The sequence below is a fragment of the Bufo bufo genome, chromosome 1 (assembly GCF_905171765.1).
Source record: "Bufo bufo chromosome 1, aBufBuf1.1, whole genome shotgun sequence".
Taxonomy (NCBI): Eukaryota; Metazoa; Chordata; class Amphibia; order Anura; family Bufonidae; genus Bufo; species Bufo bufo.
The window spans coordinates 70,543,320-70,562,167 of NC_053389.1; positions in this window are offsets into that span (position 1 = coordinate 70,543,320).

Genomic DNA, 18,848 nt, shown 5'->3' on the forward strand with positions numbered 1-18,848 from the left:
CAGGGCGATCCAGGATGACAGGAGCAGAGCGAGCCTGGGCGATCCAGGATGACAGGAGCAGAGCGAGCCTGGGCGATCCAGGATGACAGGAGCAGAGCGAGCCTGGGCGATCCAGGATGACAGGAGCAGAGCGAGCCTGGGCGATCCAGGATGACAGGAGCAGAGCGAGCCTGGGCGATCCAGGATGACAGGAGCAGAGCGAGCCTGGGCGATCCAGGATGACAGGAGCAGAGCGAGCCTGGGCGATCCAGGATGACAGGAGCAGAGCGAGCCTGGGCGATCCAGGATGACAGGAGCAGAGCGAGCCTGGGCGATCCAGGATAACAGGAGCAGAGCGAGCCTGGGCGATCCAATATGACAGGAGCAGAGCGAGCCTGGGCGAACCAGGATGACTGGAGCAGGGCGAGCCTGGGCGATCCAGGATGGCAGAGACAGAGCGAGCCTGGGTGGTCCAGGATGACAGGCTCAGAGCGAGCCTGGGCGATCCAAGACGACAGAACGAGCCAGGGCGATCCTGGATGACAGGGGTAGAGCGAGCCTGGGCGAACCAGGATGATAGAGACAGAGCGAGCCTGGGCCAGCCAGGATAACCGAGACAGAGAGAGCCTGGGCGATCCAGGAAGACAGAGGCAGAGCGAGCCTGGATGACCCTGGATGGCAGAGAGCAGAGCGAGCCTGGGCGAACCAGGATGACAGGAGCAGGGCGAGCCTGGGCGATCCAGGATGGCAGAGACAGAGCGAGCCTGGGTGGTCCAGGATGACAGGCACAGAGCGAGCCTGGGCGATCCAGGACGACAGAACGAGCCAGGGCGATCCTGGATGACAGGGGTAGAGCGAGCCTGGGCGAACCAGGATGATAGAGACAGAGCGAGCCTGGGCCAGCCAGGATAACCGAGACAGAGAGAGCCTGGGCGATCCAGGAAGACAGAGGCAGAGCGAGCCTGGGCGATCCAGGACGACTGAGGCAGTGCGAGCCTGGATCACCCTGGATGGCAGAGACCGGGCGAGCCAGGGGACCTCAGATGACGTGAGAGTGTGTCAAGAAGCAGGGAAGACAGACAGAAGACGTATGCATGATACCTGAAGAATTCGGGAAGCTGATGAGCAGCTACTTGGCTGATCGGGAGGACTGAATATCAGACAGTACCGCAGCCCTGTTTGTTTTAAGAAAAGATTGCCCAAAATGGTACATTAGGAACCGGAAAATAGCACGGCAACAAAACCCCACTACTAAGACAACATTCATGGAGTTAGCTACACTAGAGGGGATAACTTGTGTTACATCTGGAAGCAGCAGTGGAAGGTGCAGTTTCTGGCCCCAGTCGAGGAGGCATAGAGCGATTGTGCAGCAATTGATTGGCACTTGTGGGTATAGGGGTCCACTGGAGGTTCCAACTTAAACTTAACCTGGGCTAGTGGTAGTATAGGTGATGGGAATAAGAGCAGCAGTCCCTGACCCCGCAGCAGTGTCCGCAAGGCAGCACCTTACTGATCACACCAGTGTCTGGTCTCTCCGCTGTGTTCTTGAAGCTTTATTTTTATTTATTTTTTTTATCTCATTTTCTGTTCCCAGGAATAGAAGCTCTGGCATACGCTCCCTCCCCTCTCTGACTCCATACTTGAACTCCCCCTCCAGCAGAAGCAGGACCAGCCCACTCCCACCAGAATGGAGAAACAGGCCGGCCAGCCCCGTGCCTGCCAACTGAAGCCAACCATGGCTTCTCAGCTGGAATGTACTGCAAAATAAATGAAAATAGAAAACAATACATGCAATTATACCTAATCACAGTTGAAGATACCCCCAGGTCCGGTGTACTGAAGAAGTACTTGTACCAATTAGATTTTATTATTATTATTATTTTAATAAACACCGCTTTAGGAGAGACGGGAAGAGAAGGAAGATGAGGGAACGGAGGACCGTGGACGGGGAGCAAGGAAGGATGACAGAGGCTGCGTGGGCCTGGGCGATCCAGGATGACAGAGGCAGGACGGGCCTGGGCGATCCAGGATGACAGAGGCAGAACGGGCCTGGGCGATCCAGGATGACAGAGGCAGAACGGGCCTGGGCGATCCAGGATGACAGAGGCTGAACGGGCCTGGGCGATCCAGGATGACAGAGGCAGAACGGGCCTGGGCGATCCAGGATGACAGAGGCTGAACGGGCCTGGGCGATCCAGGATGACAGAGACAGCGTGTACCTGGGGGATCCAGGATGACAGAGGCAGAACGGGCCTGGGCGATCCAGGATGACAGAGGCAGAACGGGCCTGGGCGATCCAGGATGACAGAGGCAGAACGAGCCTGGGCGATCCAGGATGACAGAGACAGCGTGTACCTGGGGGATCCAGGATGACAGAGGCAGAACGGGCCTGGGCGATCCAGGATGACAGAGACAGCGTGTACCTGGGGGATCCAGGATGACAGAGACGGAACGAGCCTGGGTGGTCCAGGGAGACTACAGATGATGTGTGAGAGTGAGACAAGAAGCATGGAAAACAGACAAAATGACGTGTGCGTGATACCTGAAGAAATTCAGGAAGCTGAGCAGCTACCTGGCTGAACGGAAGACTGGATATCAGACGGTACTGCAGCCCTGTTCATTTTGGAAAAATTTATCAGCACCTAGGTAAAGACAACAAGCTCATAAAGACAGCCCTGAGCCCGAAATGGCACACAAGACAACCAGAAAACAACATCTCCACCTGAGAAAGGAAGGGCCCGTTTAAGGGTTATCCCGCCCACCCCCATACATGCGTCAGGGCGGTATAACACGGCGGTGCCACACGCATGAGCACGGGAGGGCGGTACGGGACAGCTGTGCCAGGTACCCGGGCATGGAGGGTGGCACAACACCGCTAAGCCGTGTAATGTGCCCAGAAGGGTGGCACAAAATAGCGGCACCGAACACGTGTGCACAGGAGGGTGGCATCACACCACTGCGCTATCAACAAGTGCACAGGAGGGCGGGATGACATGCGGTGTGATGAACCTGTGCACAGGAGGGCGGCATACCAGGTGTCACTGACATGGCATAAGATGGCAGCACAACACGGCCGTGCCGTATAAAATGCGGTGCGATGCACATGCCTGCTTGGTAGAACACTAATTCATACCGAGGCAAAAGAGCTGGGCATGCTGTTTCTGTTTCCTTTTTTTTACACTGGACAGGCAGGTGCACTTACATAAAACCCCATCCTCTTGCAAACTTGCAATGTCACCCAAACAGCAGTAACCTACCCATCATCATCGCAGAGAAATACAGAGTCAGCAGTCAGCCAGTGCCGCAATCCTGTCGCAGATACGAGGTACAAAAACCCCAGTGGTTTCAGCATAACTGTTACTGCTAAGAGATATTCCCAAATGTGCAGATGGGAGCGGCAGGGACGCGAATCACAGCAGCCCAGCGGAACGGTCCGCCCCACCTGAAGTGCTGTGGATGCCGGTTCTGCCGAACCCTAGCCGCGGACCAGAGAAACATACCGGTTGTGAGGAAGCTCCCCCCGGAGCTGGAGGGGAGAGGAAGCCCGGCCGGGAGCCGGCCGAACGCTGCCCCCAGCTGGGGAAGCCTAGAGAGCCGAGACCTTACCCGGAAGTGACGTGGCAGCAACCGGAAGTGACGGAACGGACCGAGGAAAGCCTGCATGAAGCGACCGTCCTCAGGGTGAGGTCGCGTGAGAAGATATAGCCAGCAGCCCCGCCCACAAATACAGGCTGTATCCAGCCTTAATACTAACATCGCTTGTTATTCCAAGTGGGGCTCACAAGCTACGCTCCCTATTAGTATGTACAGTGTGTTTTTGAAGCACAGGAGGAGAACCACACAAAAACAGGAAGAACATACAAACTCCATACAGATGTGGTCCTTGGTTGTATTTAAACCTGGGACCCCAGCACTGCAAGATACCACTGAGCCACCATGCTGCGTATATTTATACCTAATAATACCATATCAGTGCAGAACAAGAAAAATCAATTGGAGTACCCTGTTAGGAAGAAGTAATAAATGGTCCTGTGGGAGACCATGACTTTTAGGGATTTTCCAGATTTTCCTAGGTGATGGCCTATCCTAAGGATACGCCATCCCTAGCTGATCGACAGGGGTCTGACACCGGCATCCTCACTAATCAGCTTTTCGAGTGTAGGTCCGTCACTGGGAGTACACAGCTCTGTAAATTTTGTAGTGGACAGAGCTCATCTCTGCAGCACTGCTCCTATTGACTTCAGAGGGAGACATGCTGTAGTAATGAGCTTCCTCCAGTACAAGATTGACGGTGTTGTGTAGTTCCAGCACCAACTTCCGGAGTTACGTCTGAACATCTGATTGGTGGGGCTACAGGATGTCAGAACTCTGCCGATTAGCTAGTGATGGCTTTTACTAAGGATGGTCCATTAAGGATGTTGTATTCAGTGGTGATCATCTTATCATGGGTCTCAGGCCTTGCTCACACTTCAGTTTTTGGTCAGTAATTTCCATCAGTAATTGTGAGCTGAAACCAGATGTGGGTCTAAACCAGAGGTGGGCAAACCTTTTGACTCGTGGGCCACAATGGGTTCATATATTGGACCCGGGGGCCGGACCAAGAGTAGATGGATGGGGCGTTTGTGTGAATTAATATAAATTAAATTTAAATTTCGTAACATTAAAGGTTTAGTTTAATTCAAGGTAGAAAAGCATAAAAAGAGTTATTGTACAAAACTTTTGTATAACTCACCTTAAATTTTAGTGGGAACTGTGTTGTTGGTCTCTCTTTTTTGCTAAGGCATTCAAGTCTGCATAGTGCCCCCCATATTGTGCCAGTATATGGGCCCCCCATAGTGCTTTCCCTCTTCTCCATAGTGGCTGCCATAGTGCTTCCCCTCTTCTCCATAGTACCAATCCATATTGTGCCAGTATATAGGACCACCGCCTCCCTTCTTGCCACAGTATACTATAAATAAAAAACACATAAACACATATACTTATCTTATGCTGCTGTCAGTGATGCGATGCAGGCTTCTTCCGGCCTGTGTCCCACTCTGTACGGCTCGGGCGCCCAGCCTGCACCGGCCTCTGAAAGGCCTGTAGCCTATCAGAGAAACGGGCAAGGGAGACGCCTCTCCCCTGCCCCACACCATTCATCTGTATCGCTGTCCTGAAGATGGAGATACAGATGAATGTGGAGATGAGCGCTTCCACAATGGAAGCACTCATCTCCACTCTTGCTGCCTCCGGACAGAAAGGGGCCCCCCTCCGGTGCTGGGCCCTGCTGACGGCGCCCCCGTCTTCTGTCCTCCTCGCCCGGCTGTAGAAACGGCCCTGGGAGAAAGCATGGAATCCGGAAGCCGCAATCCTTAATCGCCGCCTGAACTCTACCCCGGCTCCTGCGGGCCAGATAAAAAGGTCCACAGGGCCGTAGTTTGCCCATCACTGGTCTAAACACAGAACAAGTACATATCTTACCTTATACCTTATGTCTGTGGAGACTCGAATCCTGGTTTTGGATCACAATCACTGATGGAAATCTCTGACCAAAACACTGACTTGTGAATAAGGCTTAAGACTTGTTTCTTGAATTACCTTGAGCTTTTAATTTGTTTTTAATGATGTGTTTTGCCATTTTTGTATATTCAGTAAGACTGTATCAATTTTGTATGTTTAAGGCATGTGTTCTTTTTTTTTTTTTTTGTGCCTCCTGGTAATTATCTGTTGTAGATTTGAGGTGCCCACACGTATGAATTAGTGTACAGAACATGACACCAGCACTACCGATGTCATGTAAAATCAGGGTGATGCTCAAAAATTAGTGCCCAAGAGCTTGGTCCACTCCTTGATAACTTGGTCCACTCCTTGACTTCTATCGTTCTGTTAATCTTCAAATGTATGCTTTTTTATTTGAATTAAGTCTACATTTGATATTAAAAGGTAAACCAGGATTAAAGGCCATACACAACAAAACCTGTTGATTATGCGCTACAAAATAGTCCAGACCTTTGGTCAACACCTTGATGTCAGTTAACTTCTTTAAAGATATTTACATGACGGAGAGAGATCTTTCACCTAGAGTTCATTAGTAAATCACTGGCAAGAGCAATGAAGTGTACAGCTCAATAAGCACTCCCAAATCGAATAGCAGCAAACAACCCTAAGGGGAGAGTGACAATTACTTAAAACATAACTTCCACTGGTAAATATATTAAAACGTAAACATAACCACTGTATAATGCATTAATAATGAGAAAACCAGGGGTCCAATGCTGGTACCCCAACACTGGTAGAAAAGTAGAAAAACGTATCCTGCTCAACCTAGAATTAGGTGCGAGCAGTCTTACCAGAACCAAAATATGAAATGGGACCGGATTCTCCTGGATATTTAAGGGATGGCAATCCAGGATGAGAGCTTGACGTGAGTCCAATTGAACAAGCCAAGGGTATAAAATGGGGTCTGTGTAGATGGAGGAGCCCTACACCCTATTATGCCCTACTTGTAGGGGAGGGGTCTATTTCCGTCCTACCTATCTATACAGAGCACCCGCCCCGATACGGGCGACCCCGTCTGGATACCTGTCCCTGATCACGGCCCGGTCCCTGGTTCTAAATACTGATGACACACTTTAATCAGCTCCTAATAGCATCCCGACGTGGCACGTTTCTGTCCGTGTCGACTCTTAAGGGGGTTTAGTGTCCAAAGGAACCCGCCGCAGTCGTAGGTTATGAGACTGCAGTGGATAGATCAAAAGTGTACCCCTCGGGTAAGAGAGGGCACATACACCAGGAGATGATAACCCTGTGCTCTACTTATATACTGATATCCCCTATGTTTGGGGGAACTATAGAGTTTATTAGCCAACAACCCCGTGGATCTGATTGAGTACAAACTGCAAATACAGCATGAAAAAGTTTGGCAAAGTTGTGACTTTTTTGCAGAGTCTCAGGTCAGCAGTTCCTATGGGAGAGGGTTCCTGTGGGACAAGAGTTAAAAAACCTGGAGCGACTGACAGATTGGCTCAGTCAAGTTGACGATATCAGTCACTGCTCTTTCATCCTACTCCTGCCGTCCCCATGAGTCTCCAACACGCCCTTTGATTTACAGCCGCTCTCTGCATTTTCTGAAGGGGCCCCTTCTCTCTTTCAAATGCAAATCTTCGCAAGCCTTAATTAATCAGATTTCAATTTCCTTTAATTTGACAAGATAGCCATCTCTCTGCCTCTCACTCTCTCTGTAACCAGAGCGGCCGCCGCTGGGAGATTTCTCTTATTTTTTGCTTTTTTTTTCTTCTTTGGTTTTTAAGCAGGAAAAAGTCATTATCAATTAGGCTGATTTGCATATTTATTAGGTTAATGGGTCCCAATGAATCATTTTGCTGTGGGGGGTAGCCGGGGAGGGTGTTTTCCTATGTGGAGTTATATGGATGGGCACCTGCAACAGTGTCAGATTTAACTATATCACTGCTCTATTCCTGCCATGCAGTAGGCTCTCAATGGCAATACTGAGTCGGTAGGCAAAAAGCAAATCCCATTTACATTATTCCGTAAATTGACCTTAATTTAGGATTACTATACCTAAGAGGCGATTAGCGCACCCCGGGATAACATGTTAATTGGAGTCTGTGCAGATACTACACAATTTGTTAAAGTAAAACTGATTAAAGAGTTATAAGATATATATTGTTTTTTGAGGGTTTTCTTTCTGGTAGCATGTGCAGTAAATTAAATTCCAAATCATTAATGCTTAAAATAGTTTTAGGGCAAATTCCATTTTTATTATACGAGAGGAACCTTTTTATGTTCTTCAAAATTATTAAAAGCATCTTAGAAATTTAGTTCGAATACAATGTTCTCTCTACCCGGTAGTACCTTCTATTTGCTCAGTTACAATGAAGTCCCTGGTGCAGACGATTGACATTAGAGACAAGGAAGACCATAGGATGCGTATTATGTGACTATGTGAAACTTTGGGCATCATAATACTGTACATCTTAATGGGACTGTAAGAAGGTACAAGGAATCATCGTAGATGATAGGTATGTGTCAACGAGGTTCCTGTCATCGGTGGAGTAAGAGCCAGTTTTCTGTATCAGCAGCAGTTGCTATTTGACACCTTGCTATCTAGTATGGCTGTAAATTAGCTGATCTGGGATGGCTCTTACTGGGAGTAGTCAAAGTGCTGGGTGGGTGACTACTCCCCATAGTCCAGGCCGGGTTTTGGCAGCACCTGGCTATCCTTAAATAGGCAGCTGGGCTCAGCAGAGATGTCTCTGTTTTTGGGATCTGAGGCTTTGTGCCATGATGGAGGTCTGAGAGCCGCACGCTGGGGAAACAGGCCCCCTAAAGCCTGCTGTGGACTACTGGTAGCATAACTGCAAGCAAGGTGACTTGTGTTATATGAACTTTCCATTGTGTGTGAATTAACACCAAGACTGCAAAGTTACGTGCTGTTTTGTGCAATTGCCTCAAATGTGAATAAACATTGACGTTTTGAGTTAAGAACTTGTATTTTGCCTCTGTACTGTGCCCGCTTACCCTATCTACAAGAGCGAAACCCCACAGGGCTTACAAATCAACATGCATCTGCAGCAAAAAAATAAAATCTTTATGTATTTGAAAGCATGCATTTGAACCTGATTTGCCATGGTTTCATCTATTGCTACGTAAATAGCAATAACTGCCAAAATCCACATTCGGTTACGGCCACATGCCACAGTTGTGGCCATTAACAATGCAGTCACTGAGGTCCTCATTACTTAAATTAGAGCCTGCTAGAGCTTGTGCTGTTGTGTGGTGCTCAATCATATTTGGAAGATTTTGATGGCACACCAGGAAAAACATGGATCCTCTGTGCAACAAACCGTTACTCTGATGAAGGCCTTGTGGCCAAAAACGTTCAGAATTGATGTACAGTATGTACTGGGAATTTACACAATAAAGATTGAAAACACTTGGTACTTAATTGTAGCACAGCCATGTAACATGTGTGACGCACGACTGCCACAGATGGTTGTACCCTTCCACAATTTTCGCTGTGGCCATTCCACATGGTCAATAAGGTCCTTCACATTGTCACTTATATTTCCATCTCAAACATTGGCTTATGCCATACATTTCTGTTAGATGTGGATCCCACTTCTGGTATCCATGCCTATCTCTCCAACGCTGTCCCACGTCGATAAGGTGGTCAGGGCCCAGGGCAGTCTGGACTATGAAAGTAGTCGAGCTGGCAGTGTTATGATGTTTCCGTAGCTCCTGTACAATTGAATGGGAATTCCTTAGCAAAGCAAGCTATCCTATTTCTGCAATTCAGTAGCTATGGAAGCAGCATAGCACTGCCTGACTTTTCCCATAGTCCAGAGCACATCTGACTGCCTCATCCAGATGAAAAGAGTTCCAGGTGGCCCCTGTTCTAGAGATAGATGTGAACCCCTGAAGTGGGACCCTCTTCCATGAGACATTTATGACATAGGCCTTATGTACACGACCGTGGTGTGTTTTGCGGTCCGCAATTTGCGGAATGGCACGGACAGCCTTCAATATAAATGCCTATTCTTGTCCGCAAAGCGCGGACAAGAATAGGACATGTTATATTTTTTTAGTGGAGCCACGGAACGGAGCAACGGATGCAGACAGCACACGGAGTTCTGTCCGCATCTTTTGCGGCCCCATTGAAGTGAATGGGTCCGCATCCGAACCGCCAAAACGGTGGCTCGAATGCGGACAAAAACAACGGCTGTGTGCATGAGGCCATATCCTGTGAATAAAATATGCATTTCAGATTACATAAAGGGGTTGTACACATTTGGGAGGAGGAGGGGGGTTGGCAAATCCTTCCTCCTGGGCAGACCTGTAAATGGGAAACTTACCTGCTTCCTGGCACTAGCTCTCAGCTGCTGAGCTCACCGGCCTCTGCAGACGCCTCTGGTGGAGGAGTATCTCCAAGGGAACAAAATGATCAAGCATGTTACAATCCCTCCTTCTCTGCTATTGGGGAAAAATTGAAAGACATTAAAGGGGTTGTGCACATTTGGGAGGTTTTTGGCAACCCCCTCTCCTAGGCAGACCTGAGATGCTAAGCATACTTACTGGCTTCACGACACTGGCCCCCGACTCCTACACTATCCAGCCTCCGCTGTTCCACTTGGCTCCTTTGATGTAAATTTCCTGTTTCACAACACTGTTGTAGCCTGAGAGGTCTCCCCTTACACAAGTATGTTCCCATTGTTTCAGGTGAGTTGGAAAGCACTCTTTCAGTGTCAAATCCTGAGCCCACCAAAGGATCTGGTACTCTGAAGGTCCAGTCTGACCCTGTACACTGACATTAATTACCTTGTTTTGGAGAGATCTTCTGGTTAATTATTTCTGAATAAATGGACAACATTGTCCATCTTCTAAGTGACTTTCTTTGTACCACTTATACCGTAGATAGAAAAGTATTTTATTTGTAAATCTACTATTGGAATGTACCTTATAATGTATGTGAGTAGTCTGCTTCGGGGAACGCATATTAATGGCTGATATTCATTTTTCCTTGTATCATAGCGTGATCTCCAGAAGAGGTTCTGCAATGAATACAAATCAGATGGGACTACTTTGTATTTGATTACAGCTCTTTGAAATATCATTAAAAGCAGTTTCATTGAGTACATTTTATAAGGTTTTCCTTAAAAAAAGGAGAATGGTCGAAACATAAATTGCCTCCAATTCAATATCAGATAATAGGAACTATTAAGGAAACATTAACCACTTAAGGACTATTTTCATTTTTTCCTCACCACATTTCAATAGCCATAACTTTTTTTTAAATTTTACATTCACATAGCAAATAAGAGATTATTGTTTGCGGGATGAGTTGTATTTTCCAATGGCACCATTTATTATACCATGACTGGTATTGGAACACAGAAAAACTATTTTTTGTGGGATAAAAATGAAAATAACCCACAATTCTAGCAAGGTTTTTTGGGGTTTTGATATTACACCATTCGATTTGGGCAAAAATGAAATTACTTCCTTATTTTGCATGTCAATACAACCACAGCAATGCCAACTTAACTTTTGCCATAACTTTTTCATATTTCCATCTACTGAGCTTGTTTTGCTGAGAGAACTGTAAGTTTTATTAGTATGATTTTTGTGGCTTTTTGAGCACTTTTATAAAAAATTTTGCAGAATAAGGTGACCAAAAAATGGCAGATCATGGATTTTTATTATTTATTATTTCAATAGCGTGGCCATTTTAGGGTGCTGTGATGCCTATTATATATTTTTTGCATTGTTTATGGGGGAAAGGAGGGGATTTGAATATTTTATATTTGTATGTTTTTTTTTTGTTTTGTTTTTACACAGTAACTTTTAGTCCCCTTAGAGGACTTATAAGGGTTTTCCGAGATATTTATACTGATTGCCTACTGTATCCTCTAGACCTATTAATATCTGATAGGTGGGGTCTGACACCTGGGACTCCCACTGATCAGCTGTTTGAGATGGCACTGGTGCTCACAATGGCACCGCAGCCTTCTCTCTGCTCACCAAACGCAGCAACATGCATTATATGAAGGCTGTGCTTGATATTGCAGCTCAGTCCTTTTCACTTAAATTGGACTGAGCTGCGCCTAGGCCATGTGACCAATGTACGTGACATCACATGGCTTAGGCACAGCTGCGAGAAGGCCTCAGTGCTACTGCGAGCGCCGGTGTGTTCTCCAACAGCTAATCAGTATAAAGATCTCGGAAAAACCTTTTAAACATGCAATCTTCAGATCACTTGTCCTATAGACCACAATATAATACTATTGTGGTCTATAGGATTCTGAGACACAGCCTGCTGATCCATGCCTTGTGCATGACTTTGCAGGCAGTTAACCATAACAGGCCTGGGAAATTTCATAAACCCCCAGGCTGTCTTCGTGTTTTATCGGAGCCTTGCAATTTTGCTTCGGGGGCTCCAGTCAGAAGCCAGAGGGAGCCCCCTCCCTCTGCCTAACTCCACAGGTGCCACAGTCTCTATTGACAACAGCATCTGAAAGGTTCAATGACTGAGGTAGTTGTCATCACTGGTCCCAGTCATTGAGGTTGGGTGCCTGGTATATTTTACGGCCGGCACCCGCAATGCATGGAGCGAGCTCACCGTGTGATTGTCATATTGAATACTAAATAAATTAAAATAAGTACTCACCATCTGGTGTACTATTCAACTTCTTTTACTCAATACAATATCTTAAAAATATAGGTCAATCACATAGTATATATACTATGGTTGGTATAGATCTATAGATCTAGCAGATGTTTCTATCATGTGATACAATAATCTACCTTGTGTATTATTCTATTTCTGCTTCATATAACGTACACCTAGTGCAAATTCGATGTGCACACCCATTGCAATATAATATAATAGAAAAAAAGTGTCTATGATATATCAAAAGATATAAGCCACTGAGGAAGAGGGGGACGCCTCGAAACGCGTCTGGCCGCTTTGGAGAGGAATAACTACCCACCTAAACTCGTAGAAAGTTCATCTAAGAATACCGCTGTTTATTACAAACGGACTTGTACATTTATTCACATCGCAATCAGGACCATTGGACTTGCATATCGCGAGATAACACGAGATTTGCCGGGACAGTGACACGCAAACCAGGCAAGGTTTGATGACCTCAGAGGGAGGTCACGTGATACGCTGAGAACGCTGAGAAACCCGTGCACAACTACCGGAGTTTAGCGGATACTCCATATGGTACGGGGCACGCAATACAGGGATACTACACAACTGATCCTGTTGAAGCGGACCAACACCGTAAGAAATAAACACCGCGTAGGGGAAGGTAAGAGGGTGCGCATCAGGGGGACGCCCCAGACGCAATCCCTATATATTAACACCTAACCCTCAAGCTAATGAAAGTTGTACTGATTGCTAATACCGGAGGAATATTGCTGAACACTGTGATGCAATTGTAAAACATCTCTTTTAGGATTGAACACTTTATGAGGATTTCACCATATTTTTAAAATTTCAAAATGTTATACTTTTTTTCACGGTGGACATAACTTTGATACATTGTGGACACTCTTTTTTGATATATCATAGACACTTTTTTTCTATTATATTATATTGTAATGGGTGTGTACATCGAATTTGCACTAGGTGTACGTTATATGAAGCAGGAATAGAATAATACACAAGGTAGATTATTGTATCACATGATAGAAACATCTGCTAGATCTATAGATCTATACCAACCAGCGTCAATACAGATTAGCCAAACAGTGTATGGTTATGATAGATCCAACATTGTATATGTTTTAGTTTTATTTTAAATGTACAATTATATGTATGATAGTATATATACTATGTGATTGACCTATATTTTTAAGATATTGTATTGAGTAAAAGAAGTTGAATAGTACACCAGATGGTGAGTGCCTGTTTTATTTTATTTAGAATTTTTTGAATACACATATATTGGATGGATAGGTGAACCATCCGGAAAACAGAGCACCCTTACCGAAAATCAGATACGGGAGAGCCACGGTATATATTTCATTATTGAATGTCATATTAGACTATTTCTCATAAATAAGTCTTGTACACATGCTCTTCCCTTCTGATTCGTAACCATTGTGTCCATTAGGAATCATACTGTCATGTGAACAGTTTGCTGAGATGATCAAGATACTGGCAAATGTTTTCATCACAGAAAGTGATGGCACAGTAAATCATTGAGATATGCGCCTTCACTTTCTGGATGGTGGGTACAAAATTACCAATGCCCCCAACAATCTTGAGCGATACAGTCCACTGTAATAGCGGCACCGCATTCTCAGTTGTCCTAGTAAATCCACAAAAAATGTTTATCCAGACCAGCACTAAACTACAGTAAAAAAAAATCTGTTTCATAAAGGAATAGAAATGGGGGAATAGATTATAAATGAATTTAATTCTACCAAAATTTTCAAAAATTCCGGACAAATCTAGATCTCAATTTTTGTCGGTTTAATATGGATGAATTTCTCAAAATGGCATCAGTCACCTTTCAGATAAAAAATGCAGGAAAGATGATGCATAAGAATCACATGACACCAGGTAGGTATTTGTCGCCAAAAAGCTAAAATTATTCTGCCATTTTTTTATGTAATAAAAAATTCCTACAATGCACTTTGTACTGAAGCAGACTGTCACCACCGGCTAGCATGTGTTTACCCATGGCCATACATGTCGCTGTCACTTTAAGATTACTAATGCTGTCTTGGCATTGAAATGAGTTGCATACAGTCCTAGGAGATCCCAGAATGTCAGCCACGACTTTATTTGGATCTGAATCAAATTGTCCGAAGCAGCCAAATTGAATCCGAATTGAATTTCAAGAAATTCGCACAACACTATGAAGGACACCGAGTTGCTGCTCACGCGTCTCAAGCTCTAGTAATAATAGTAAAGTATGGAGGAATCAGAACACCGTATACCTGTAAATGGACATACATATTCGTAAACTTCGTAATAATATCATTCAAGCAAGTGGGAGCTGGGCTGCAGTATGCAGGCGCTAGAAACTACACAGTATGGTCATGAGTAAGGGCCTGCATACTAGGTAGCCCGAAACGCATAGACTGAGAACGTTTTTGTACTGGATGTATTTTTAACCGCACCAATAAAGTACCTGTGAATTTCTGCGACAGTGAGCTGGATCCTTGTTTTTCGTTTGGACTGCCAATTTTTCACATCCAAGTGTGGTCATTTCCGCGCTCACAGCAGAAGATAGGGGCAGGTGAGAGCCGATATATTTTCTTCTCTTTGTTGAAAAACTACACAGTGGACTGAGTTTTCTATTCACTGGATAGTTTGTGGTACCAGCGATTGCTTGGAACAGCTGATCAATGTCAGACACCCCTCACCGATCTGATATTCATGACTAGGAATGAGCGATCCGACTTTGGATGGAACATCCGAAGTCAATTCGCCTAAAACTTCGTTAGAATACTGTACGGAGCAGGAGCTCCTTACAGTATTGGAATATATTGTGTTCAATGAGCCGAAGTTATTCTAAGTACCACTTGGAACCGAAACCGAGTTTGGTAAAAGTTTTTTTTACAGTAAAAATGAATTTTTGAAGTTATTACCCGAAGTTTCACAAGACATTGTGAAGTAATAACTTCGGCTTATCGGAGCCAATACATTTTAATACTGCACAGAGCTCCCGCTCCGTACAGTATTTTAACGATCTTTTATGCGAATCGACTTCCGATGTTTCATTCGAAGTCAATTCGCTCATCCCTATTGATGAACTATCCTGAGATTAGATCTTCAATATCTAAGTCCCCTTTAAAACTTGTACATCAACCTCAAGTATTTGCGGAAAAATATTATGAGGCACGTCACATATTTTGTTCTTCTGCATTCACTGTGCCTGCAATTCTAATCCTATGTCACATATATTGTGTTGCAATTTATGAAAGAATGAATTGTAGACGCGGTGCATGTGTTGCTAGTTGTAAGTAGCAACCCCTTCTTTTTGCTTGTATGGATAAATGGCCCAACATCATTTTTGGCCACATCTAAATAAACCTTTATGAGGAAGCAAATTTCCAGAATGTCAACTGTCAAACAAAAGACAGCTAGTGACAACATGTCCCCAAAGTAATAGGCGCACACACATATCCTCTCTCTACTATGAATTTATCAGTAGGATCCTGACTTAAAATATGTAGGGTTTTCCATGCTGTATTAACAATTTGCATATACATCAGTGAGCAATGAGTGAGAAAAGTTGCTTCAAAGGGGTTGTGTCACAAAACATATTCTACATTTTTCAAACCAGCCCCTGGATCTGAACACTTTTGTAATTGCATGTAATTAGAAATTTAGTACAGCCAGTCAGTTATTCACTGAAGTCTATCCATATAGCGCTAACTGCGTTTTTATTTATTTCCTTATTTTTTGCCCGTTTCACTGAGCTGGTTGAACATGTTCAGTTTAAATCTTCAACTACTTCCAGCCACATACAGTCAGGTCCATAAACATTGGGACATCAACACAACTTTAATATTTTTGGCTCTATACACCACCACAATGGATTTGAAATGAAACAAACAAGATGTGCTTTACCTGCAGACTGTCAGCTTTAATATGGGGGTATTTACATCCAAATCAGGTGAACGGTGTAGGAATTACAACAGTTTTCATATGTGCCCCCCACTTGTTAAGGGACCAAAAGTAATGGGAAAGAATAATAATCATAAATCAAACTTTCACTTTTTAATCCTTTGCAGTCAATTACAACCTGAAGTCTGGAACGCATAGACATCACCAGACGCTGGGTTTCATTCCTGGTGATGCACTGCCAGGCCTCTACTGCAACTGTCTTGAGTTCCTGCTTGTTCTTGGGGCATTTTCTTGTTCGTTTCATTTCAAATCCATTGTGGTGTTATATAGAGCCAAAAATGTTAGAATTGTGTTGATGTCCCAACATTTATGGACCTGACTGTATATTTTATTAGAAGCTGTGGCAGTTACAGGCAGAGAGCTGCTGCAGAAAGGACACATCCCCTGAGTTGCCAGGCTGAAGATAATCTAGCAGAGCAATTGGAGCAGTGAATGGGGAGATCTCTGGGCGCATGCGCTGTACAGGGCTGGTTCTAGCTTTGTTAGAAATATATTGTTATGTACTATATGATGTCTGATTTTAATTTTTTCTTCATCTTACATTTACTTGTATGGAACAGAAACATCCTGAAAAATCAATTTAGTACATGTAAATAAGATTGTGAGATTCAGAAAATCCTATTCAGATATATGAGGTAGTAACTGCGACCCCAGAATAGCAAAAATATACAGCAGCATTGGTTTTTTTGAGATTGAGAAAAGTATTAAAAACGGAAAATGCAAATGTGATCGCACTCTACATCCAGCATTCTGCCCTGCCCTTGACCACGTCAAGGTCGCCTCATTTGAGTGGTCCCTAACACTAGTTCCTACCTGTTTATGGGCCATGACAGCCACACAAAATCCAGGGAATGCAGGTCAGCATGCAAGCCAAGCACACTCTGCTTTTAACCCCGTCCGGTGCCATTACAGCTTTCATCGGATCCAGGGATGCATGTACCAACATGCACGCTGAGCCCACCATATACTTCTCCTGGAGCCAAATGGCTACTGGTAGGTTCTATATAAGCAGACTCAGTTTTATACTGACTTTAAAACCAGCCTCCAGGACAGATTGACTGGTCAGGTGTGCATGACTCCAAGGAGATCGCCACGCCTCCAATATATACTACAAAGAAAAATGTGGGGGATTGGGTCAGCACAACCTGTATGTAGGTGCACATCACTATGGCGAAATACATATACAAACGGAAAATGCAAATGTGATCGCACTCTACATCCAGCATTCTGCCCTGCCTCCATGCTGGATGAGGCATTGGTGTACATTTTGGCCAAAGCGTAATAAGCCACTCACCACGTCAAGGTCGCCTCATTTGAGTGGTCCCTAACACTAGTTCCTACCTGTTTATGGGCCATGACAGCCACACAAAGTCCAGGGAATGCAGGTCAGCATGCAAGCCAAGCACACTCTGCTTTTAACCCCGTCCGGTGCCATTACAGCTTTCATCGGATCCAGGGATGCAAGTACCAACATGCACGCTGAGCCCACCCTATACTTCTCCTGCATGGAGGCAGGGCAGAATGCTGGATGTAGAGTGCGATCACATTTGCATTTTCCGTTTGTATATGTATTTCGCCATAGTGATGTGCACCTACATACAGGTTGTGCTGACCCAATCCCCCACATTTTTTCTTAAAAGTATTAAAAAATTCCTATTGGTTGCTTCGCTGAATAAAAAAAAAAATTTGCTCCGTGACTAATTACTTTATCACAAAACGCATTTCTTTGTAAGTAGTGGGTGCAATGACAGGTAGCGGCGATTGCGCAGCTCCCCGTCATTGTACCGTTGAAAGTTGATCGCAGCATCTGAAGTAATAATTGAGTGTAAAATTTTAAAGCAAATTTAATACATCATACATACCTCATCCATTTGCTAGCGATGGGCCGGCCGCTGCCATCTTGATTGAAGATCTGGGGCGAAATCGTGCATGGCCTGTGAGTCATCATGTCGGCTGGCGTGGTGATGTCATACGTCACCGCGCATAGGATTTTGTGCGAGATATTCAATCAAGATGGTGTCTGCAAGCCTGTCGCTAGCAAATGGAGGCGGTAAGGTCATAAAATGTGATCTGATCTTCATCTAAGTCACAATAGACAATCACAGTCTGCTTAAACTAATAACACACAAAGAATTAAATGTTACCATGTTTTTATTGAACACACCATGTAAACATTGACAGTGCAGGTGGAAAAAGTATGTGAACCGATAGACTAATGGAATCTCCAAGAGCTAATTGGAGTGAGGTGTCAGCCAACTGGAGTCCAATCAATGAGATGAGATTGGAGGTGTTGGTTACAGCTGCCTTGCCCTATAAAAAACACACACCAGTTCTGGGTTTGCTTTTCAGAAGAAGCATTGCCTCATGTGAATGATGCCTCGCACAAAAGAGCTCTCCGAAGACCTACGATTAAGAATTGTTGACTTGCATAAAGCTGGAAAGGGTTATAAAAGTATCTCCAAAAGCCTTGCAGTTCATCAGTCCACGGTAAGACAAATTGTCTATAAATGGAGAAAGTTCTGCACTGCTGCTACTCTCCCTAGGAGTGGCCGTCCTGTAAAGATGACTGCAAGAGCACAGCGCAGACTGCTCAATAAGGTGAAGAAGAATCATAGAGCGTCAGCTAAAGACTTACAAAAGTCTCTGGCATATGCTAACATCCCTGTTAGCGAATCTACAATACGTAAAACACTAAACAAGAATGGATTTCATAGGAGGA